This window comes from Microcebus murinus, chromosome 12, assembly GCF_040939455.1.
Source record: "Microcebus murinus isolate Inina chromosome 12, M.murinus_Inina_mat1.0, whole genome shotgun sequence".
Classification (NCBI taxonomy): Eukaryota; Metazoa; Chordata; class Mammalia; order Primates; family Cheirogaleidae; genus Microcebus; species Microcebus murinus.
Window position 1 is genome coordinate 7,606,817 of NC_134115.1, and position 9,239 is coordinate 7,616,055.

Consider the following 9,239-nt stretch of genomic DNA (forward strand, 5'->3'; position numbering starts at 1 on the left):
TGCCCCTGCCAGTTGGGGGCCTGTATACTGCAGGGTCCCCCAGTGCCCATGTGGGAGTAATGTAAGAGCACGGGGGAGATAAAGCCCCTAGCAAAGACTTTAGCCTGTGTGTGTGGGGGGAGGGGAAGCTGCCAGATGTGCTCTTCCTCTTTTCTTTTCCCTACTGACTGTTCTGACAGGGATTGTTGGCTTCTCAGGAAAAGGCCCACATGGTCAAGGGATCCATCCCTGGCACTGAGCGGTGGTCAGCTCAGGATTGTGTCCTTGCACGGCCCCTTCCTTCCACCGCTCCCCTTGCCCCTCACTTCTGCAGCCTAGGACTGCACGTTGTCACAAAATACCCGCACACAAGCCTTTGCCTCAAATTCCGCTTTCTGAGTAACCAGGCTAAGACACTCTGTGTAACATTTTTCATTATGGGTATGATAGTATATAAACGGAAATGTTCTTAGAATCATTTTGGGAAATGCTGATTTCTGTAATGCTTTTAGTAGTTGATCTTCAGCGCTCCTTGGGTGCCACTGGAGTTATTAGCCTGGAATTTTTTGAATATATCTTCATCCTTTCCTAACATAAAATTCCTGTGGGCAACTAGAATGAATAGTTCCAAATGCATTCTAATCGGGTTCTCCCCTCTCATTTCACACTACATTAATTCAGGTCAGGATCCTCTCCTGGAGGAGAAGGAATAAACTCTGAAAGACTCTAAATAAAAGGGAAAGCCTCAGCTACAGAGGCTATCGGCTAGTAAAGCAAGAATGATAAACACAGGAGTTTTCAGCTGTACTTTGTTTTGCAGCCAAATTTTCACAAAGTGGTTCAGGTCATACATTTTTTTAAACTCTGCTTCACAGCTGTAAAGCAGTCAAAGGTTTGGGTGCAGAGTGGAGGAGGGAAAATTATAGAAAATGACAGACAACCGCCCTTGTTCTCATTATGAGGGAGATTAGGTAAGATTTTGTGTCCAGCAGATTAGAAAAGCGATGGGTAGTGCTTCTACCTCCTTTGGCCAATCACGATTATTTTCATGCCATTCAGTTAAAATAGATAATTACTGGAAATATTTTTTAAAAAATTAATCCAGAATTTTAAAAGCACAATTAATCCTTATGCCACCCCCAGACCCATGGGAACGACCAGCGGGGTGGGATTGGAGCACGCTCCATCCACTGGGAACCAGGCCATCCGCCCCGGAGGAGCAAGTAAGGAGGTGGGTGGTTATTGCTGGTGTTGGAAAATATCGTGGCACATTCAAAGAAGGAATAAACTTGTTATCCGAACACATGTAAGGTGAAATCATGAGGCCTAATAGGTAGTGTTTTAGTTTCTCTGCTGTTCCAAACGAAACATGCCGTGCTAGGACTCTGGTTCTGTATGGAACATCAGATTCACGACTCTTGAAGATATTGCTGCTTATTTAGAAAGATGAAAGGGAAATTGCTAAGTTAAAGATATTAAAGTAGACTCGATTAGGCGATCGGCAGCTACTAGAGCGTCCACACTGCTTTGCGCTGGTCTGGGAGCAGGTTTCTCAGCGTCAGCGCTGTTGCCTTTGGGCTGGGCGAGACTTGGCTGCAGGCACCATCCTGCTCATCGCGGTGTTTTGCGGCACCCTTGGCCTCACCTGGCTAGGACCAGGAGCAACCTCCACCTCCAGCTGGGACAAGAAAAAGGTCTCCGGGCATTGCCACATGTTCCCCTGGAGTGAAATTGCCCCGGTTTAGGGCTGCTCTGCGAGGAGCAGTGCAGGATGCGGGATAAGTGCAGTGCTGGGGGCCTCTCTCCGGTGCTGAACAGACTCCTGGGGCAGAGGAGCTGAAGGGAAACGAGAACACACACAGGAGCAAATAATCTAGGATAGGATGTAAATTGCAAATCATGCAAGGCTCAACTTTTAGGTAAACATCTTGTGAATGCGGTGCTGTGGCTTTGGCTTCTTTTTCTTTTGTGCTGTTATTAATTCAGCAAACATTCATCAAGTGCTAATCCTGTGGCGGATGCACTGGAGAACTGGCCGAGTCCCTGCCGTCATGGAGCTCGTATTCTGTTTGGAGAGAGAGAGAATTAAGACCAATTAGGACACCTAACAGAAGTAGATATTAGCATAACCCCAGACAGAGGCCAGTGCTGTGAGGGAAACGGAGGCTGGTGACAGGATGGAGAGTGGAGGTGATGGTGTCCGGGAAGGCCTCTCAGGGGCCTAGTATTTTCTGTAAAGAGTAGTTATCCTCTCCTTTGCTCTCTGAGAAAAATCCACAAGCTCATGAGTTTTATTGACTCAACCTGTTATCATTAATTAAGGTAATATTAAGTATTGATTTTTGAGGTGTCCCATATGTAACCGGTGTGAACCCTCCCATGTTGTTCTGGCATGACCACCCTTGTCTTTCAGTGCTGCCTTGATTTCTGGCACATCAAATTAACTGTTTACCTTCCACTTTCTTTGTCCAGACCTGGGATTATCCGTTTCCTCAAGGACTGGCATTATGATTATCATTGAGGTAGAACAGACACTAAGTGTACCTATCTTAAGTGCACAACCCAATGAATTTTTACATACATGTACAGCATGTAACCACCTCCCAGGTGAAGACATGGAGCGTTTCTAGCACTTAGGAATTCCCTAGAGTCCCTTTGCATGTGTTACCTCCTTCCCCATCTTGTATACAAGGGTAATCGCATATGCTCTTTAGGTCTGTATTATTTTGCTCAGCATTGTGTCCATGAGACTCATCCATATTCTTGTGTATAGCAACAATCCATTATCTTTCATGGCTGTATAGTATTCCACCCAAGTTTGATAGATATTTGGGTTGTTTGCAGTTTGGGGCTCTTGTGAATAAAACTTCTATAATGATTTTTAAAGCTGAATCTACTGTTATAATGATGACATCTATATAATAGGCTAAATGAGGTTTTCATACCAGAATTAACTAATAATTCATAATTATTTCCTCAGCTTTGTAGCTAAATGTTTGGTTTCCTCAATTTCTTTCACGTTCTCTTGGGTCAGAAGAACTGCATGCAATTCTCCTATATAGAAATAAGTTACTTCTCTTGCAAATATCCTTGTTATACTTCTCTTACAAAATATACTTCTCTTACAAAAGCTTGCCATGTTATTCATCAGTGGGAAGCAGTCAGTTGAGATCCTAACTGCCATTTCTGACTCATCCACACCTGTGAAGTGAGTAGATAAGTGACATTATAATATAAATGAATTCAGACATCGAGGAAGGCAAACGGCGATTATTCCTCTAATAGAAAGTGACTCAGGCTTGCGTAGGAACATCTGGGACTCTGATGTTCATTTCATGTGACTGATAGGAGAGGGCTTCCATTCTGGGAATGTGACCCTGGCTTACTGACGTTTTCTGTGGAGCATTGTGAAATTTATAGCCGGCGACATGGAAGGCTGGTCCAGGAGGGTTCAGACAAATGCCCTGAGCCAGCCGAGGCTCGGTGCTGTGGGTGTAGCCCGGGTGTAACATCGGGCTGGAGTTTTGAGCACAGACCGAAACACTGTACATTTCCCCCTCTCCCTGTCCTTTGAAGTAACCTTAAAAAACCAGAAAACTTCTAAAACTTAAGAAAAACTTTTAATGCAAATATAATGAAATAAAAGGAATAGTTTCCAGCTTCTATAAAGCAAGCCAGTGTAAGAACCTGTGTCCTTACAGGTGACGTGGCACTGGGAACTACACTCCAACTTCCTCTCCCGCAAGGCAGCAAAGGCTCCCTGGTCTCACATCGTCTCAGAGGTTTTGGGCTGTGGGCCCCCCCTTGCCTCTCCTCTGAGGCCATGCGGAGCCCACACTCCAGAGGAGGCCCCCCAGGCCTGGGCCTCCCCAGGGAGCTCCCCCTTGGGGCTGCCCCAGCTCCGACGTGTAAGGAGAAGCACTTGCCTTAAACCACGTGCACACTGAGACTGAGATCGCATGTGTGGCTTTTCTTATGGGTTCCCTGTTTTCTTAGTTCTATATTCAAGCCATTCTGCATTATTTTGGTCCTTGTGATAAAACATGAAACAGCAGAAATAAATGGCTTAACTACTGGAACAAAAAGATGAAATTTCTGTATAAGTATATGATGCCGTAATGTATTAAAAACTACTGCAGGAAAATAAATTATTTTACCTTAAATGCCCATATTTACCTATTCACTGATCCACTATCTTCCACAGACCTCTACAAACACCCCCTCCAGGAACATCCCATGGACAAGAGGCCATTTAGGGTGAAGGGTACCAGACCCCTCCCCACATCAGCCTCACTCCCAGGGCCCTTCTACCCTGGCAGGCAGAGGCCCACCTGGTAGCCCAAAGCAGAACATGAAAAATCCAGGACCAGGTAAACATAGGACTTATGTGCAGGCAATTTAGGTCTTTTCAAATAATATAATTTTAAAGACAGGAAATCCAAGAGAATTAACTAACAAAAACCTTTTTTCACACAATAAAAGTTTGGTAAAGTGACTAAAAACAAATTTACACAAAGAATAAGAACTTGCACACCTGCATCAATAAAATATTACTAAAAGATATAATGGAAAAATAGATGACATAAATAATATTACCAAAAAGTACAAACAGGCTGGACACAATGGTTCATTTCTATAATCCTAGTACTCTGAGAGGCTGAGGCAGGAGAATTGCTTGGGGTCAGGAGTTTGAGACCACCCTGAACAAGACCCTATCTCTACAAAAAATAGAAAAATTAGCCAGATGTGATGGCATGTGCTTGGAGTCCCACCTACTTAGGAGTCTGAGGCAGAAGGATTACTTGAGCCCAGGAGTTTGAGGTTGCAATGAGCTGTGATTGCACCAATGCACGACAGCCTGGGCAACAGAGTGAGATGTGAGACCCTGTCTCAAAAAAAAAAAAAAAATACAAACATAGGATTGGTCATAATGAAAAATATCTTTGACTAACATGGGGAGAATGAAAAATATTACTGTAAGATAAAAGAAGCTTTAAATAATCAACTTGACATTACTGTATTTTTGTTTGTTTTTATTTCAGAATACTTAGGGGGGTACAAACTTTTTGGTTACATGCATTACTTTTATACAGTTTGACTCAAAATTATATGCGTGCCCATCACCCAGATAGTCTGTATTGTACCCATTAGGTGTGAATTTAACCATCCCTTCCTCCTACTCCCACTTGCTTGATTTCTGTTGAATTTGACTACCATATGTACACATGAGTGTTGATCATTTAGCTCCAATTTAATAATGAGTACATGTGGTGTTTGTTTTTCCATTCTTGTGATACTTCACTTAGGCGGATGGTCTCCAGTTCCATCTAGGTTGTTATAAAAGGTATTAGTTCACCATTTTTATGGCTGAGTAATATTCCACGGTGTACAAATACCACATTTTTTAAATCCACTCATGTATTGATGGGCACTTAGGTTAGGGTTATTTCCACATCTTTGCAACTGTGAGTTGTGCTGCTATTAAACATTCAAGTGTAAGTATCTTTTTTATGAAATATCTTTTGTTCCTTTGGGTAAATGTCCAGTAGTGAGATTGTTGGATCAAATGGTAGATCTAGTTTTAGTTCTTTGAGTTATCTCCAAACTAATTTCCATAGAGGTAGAACTAGTTTGCAGTTCCACCAACAGTGTCTAAGTGTTCCTTTCTCTCTGCATCCATACCAGCATTTGTTGTTTTGGGTCTTTTTGATAAAAGCCATTCTCCTTGGAGTTAGGTGATATATCATTGTGGTTTTAATTTGCATTTCCCTGATGATTAGTGATATTGAGCATTTTTCATATATTTGTTGGCCATTAGTCTATCTTCTTTTGAAAAGTTTCTGTTCATGTCTTTTGTCCACTTTTTAATGGGGTTGTTTGATGTTTTCTTGCTGATTTACTTGAATTCTTTGTAGATTCTGATTATTAGCCCTTTATAGGATATATAGCATGCAACTATTTTCTCCCATTCTGTAGCTGTCTATTCATTTTTATTGGTTGTGCAGAAAAATTGACTTGAATATACACCACCTGGTAAACAGCAAGCATTAAGTGCACAAAAAATAAATTTGGGGCTGGGTGCAGTGGCTCAAGCCTGTAATCCTAGCACTTTGGGAGGTTGAGGCAGGAGGATCCCTCAAGATCAGGAGTTTGAAACCAGCTTGAGTAAGAGCGAGACCCCATCTCTACTAAAAAAATAGAAAGAAATTAATTGGCCAACTAAAAATACATAGAAAAAATTAGCCAGGCATGGTGGTGCATGCCTGTAGTGCCAGCTACTTGGAAGGCTGAGACAGTAGGATCGCTTGAGCCCAGGACTTTGAGGTTGCCATGAGCTAGGTTGATGCCATGGCACTCTAGCCTGGGCAACAGAGTGAGACTCTGTCTAAAAAAAAAAAAAAACCTGGAGGAAAAGATTATTGTGTTTAAAGTGTTGTTGTTAAAACAGTATGACAAAGAGGAAAGAGCAAGGGTAGGTAGATAATTTATTAAAACAAAATAGACAGTTTTAAAACAGATTAGGATATTTGATAAAGGAAGCTTCATGATCAATGAGGGAGGAGATACATTATTCAATACAGCATTCAAGATATGGGCCTTTTAGGAAAAAAATCAAAAAAATTTCTCACCGAACTCGGCATGTCGATAATATTCAATATTCTCATCTTCAAAATGTCAGGGTTGGGTTAAGGAATCTCTAAGGATTTATTTTTCTCTTAGTTTCTGAACTAAGATTCTTAAGGAATAAAAGTTATGAATAGGATAAGAAGAGAGAAATTAGTCCTAACAGTTAAAAAAGCTGAAGTTATAGCACACATACACACACAGAAACCCTACAGGTTAAAGTAGGATTGATCCATGCACAAATTAAAAAAAAAGAAAATAAACAAAAGGGTCAATAAATGTGCTTTCCAAATCCCAAATTGGGGTAACTTATATGCTTTATAAACAGTAAACTTGAGCATTCAATTGCTCTTTTAGTCCAATCTCTTTAGTTCTTCAAAGTCTCAACTGGCTTTGGCTATCTCAGTATAGAAAATGAGGGGCGGAGAATATTTGACATAATTTAGATATTTTCAATAAGAGTTTGTGGTGGGTGTAAATTTAAAATGCTTATTTTTCAGTATGTTTCTCAAGTTGCTATTTCAGACTTAAGAATAAAGAAATCTAAATATTGGAAACTTGAAGAAATGGTGTTAAATTGCATTAGAATCAGGGGACTCAAGTCTCTCACCTTTGAGGATCTAATTCCCTCTAAATGAAAAAATGTTGATGCAGTTGAAATTATTTTAGATGGTAAAATGCAAATTATGAGCGAGCAAATTATAGTCTGCTGCCTTTGCCTGGCATTGGACTCTGCCCAGCATCATGCAGAATTTGTAGGAAAGTGTCTTTGTAGAGGAACCAATGAAAACCTTTTAGTCATCTGTGAATTAGTTTACCCAGAGGAAGGCAATGAAAAAAAGAACCCTCTTATCTCCTCACTAGCTTAATGCTGTTCTTGATGAAAATTGCCTGAGACCACATAAAAAAATGTGGTATAGTAATTATGTGCATTCAAATAGCTTTCCATTGGAAAGAAACAATCCACACTGGTAACTGGAAACGATCCACACGGGCAAAAAACGCATGAAATTAAGGAGATACATTTTATTTCAACTCTATGTTTTAGCAACAGGGGAAGAAAGTGGATACTAGGATAAGTTAGAAGCAGCAGCCAGTGGTTCTGAATCATCAGATATTAAGATGCAGGGTGACTTTTCTCTCCATGTTAATCCCTTAAATGTTGCCAGAAAGTTTAATTGCAGTTTTAGTTAATAGAACCCTGACCAGTGTAGTGCATACTCTTTATGTCTCATTGGCTGATTCATTTGCTTAATTCACTCAAAATAGTAACCAATAAAAGGTTTCAAATTTTAAACCTCTGATTTGTAAATGGACTTCTATGAAACTTGTAGGTAAAGAGTTTCAGAAAAATATAATTGTTCTATAAGATATCAACATGCCATGGAGTCATAATCAGAAGTTTTCACTCATGCCCCCAAGTAAAATGTTGGCCTGGTAGATATTTTCAAGTAAAAAATATATTTGGAATAAAAAAATATAAGGGAAAAGGAGATTGGTGAGCTGTTGGCTGCATCCTGCCAGAATCTACTTTGCAGATAAGAGTCACACGTAACACTGCACTCTTAACTTCCTAGACTACTTGCCTAACCTTGATTTGTCTCATCTAAGGAATAATTGAGAAGGGAAAGAATAGCATTATCTAGTCTGTTGTTTAACCTTCCACCTGATTCTTCATAGAATTAAATGACGGAGGAGAAACAAAAACAGGTCTTTAAGTATTAAGACTGAAGACAGACATTTAAGAGATATCAAGGAAGATTGTTTTTTCAAGATAGCAGTTTAGGGGGCTTTGTTAGTTGGCCTTATCCAGTTGGAAATAGAAAAATACTGTAGAGATTAACACTGTGAGCTTTTATTCAAGAAGAAATACAAGAATTCACTGACAATTGAAGGACACACCTGATCCCAGGGAAGAGAAGGTGGGGGCGCAGCCTGCGTGGCAACATTCAACTAAGAAAAGTGAGTGGAGCCCTCACATGGGAAGGGGCACGGTCTTCCTCTGTGATTAACTTTTCCACTGCGGAACTTTGCAACTCAGGCCATCGGAAAGTGCCTTGTTTCTACCAAGGCCTGGAGCTAACTTGGGGATTGGCTAGGCAACTGTGAGAGGGATAGACACCAGGAAGAGCTGCAGGTAGTTTCCCAGACCCGGGACTTAGAGGAGGATACCATTCTCAAACACGGTTCATACTAAGCTGGTCAGTGGTCCAGCTGATCCAGCAGTGCAGGCATTTGAATCTTGGGCCAGAGACTCAAGCACCTGATGTGAAGGAGGGGAAGGCCCTCCATAACTAGAGTTGAGTGTGAGTATGGAGTGAGTTCCAAGCATAGGGACTACATCTGGACTATCTCCCCTTACATGACTGGAGTGGGAGGAGAATTGCTAACCCTGAAGTTTGTCTTGGGCAGCAAAGCCTGTCAGCAGAGACAGCTTTGCAACTTTGGGGCTACTCTGCATGCAGCATTGCTGGGCACCCTAGCCTGCTCCATTGGTCAGTTGCGGGAGTGAGCCCTTGGGGAGTGCTGCTTCAAGCACCCCTTGGGACAAAGGCAACCAGAGTGCACACTTTCCCTTTGCCCAAGAGCTTCCTGCCTTGGGGTGGAAGGTAATTGGCCACTTCTAGCAAAGGCAG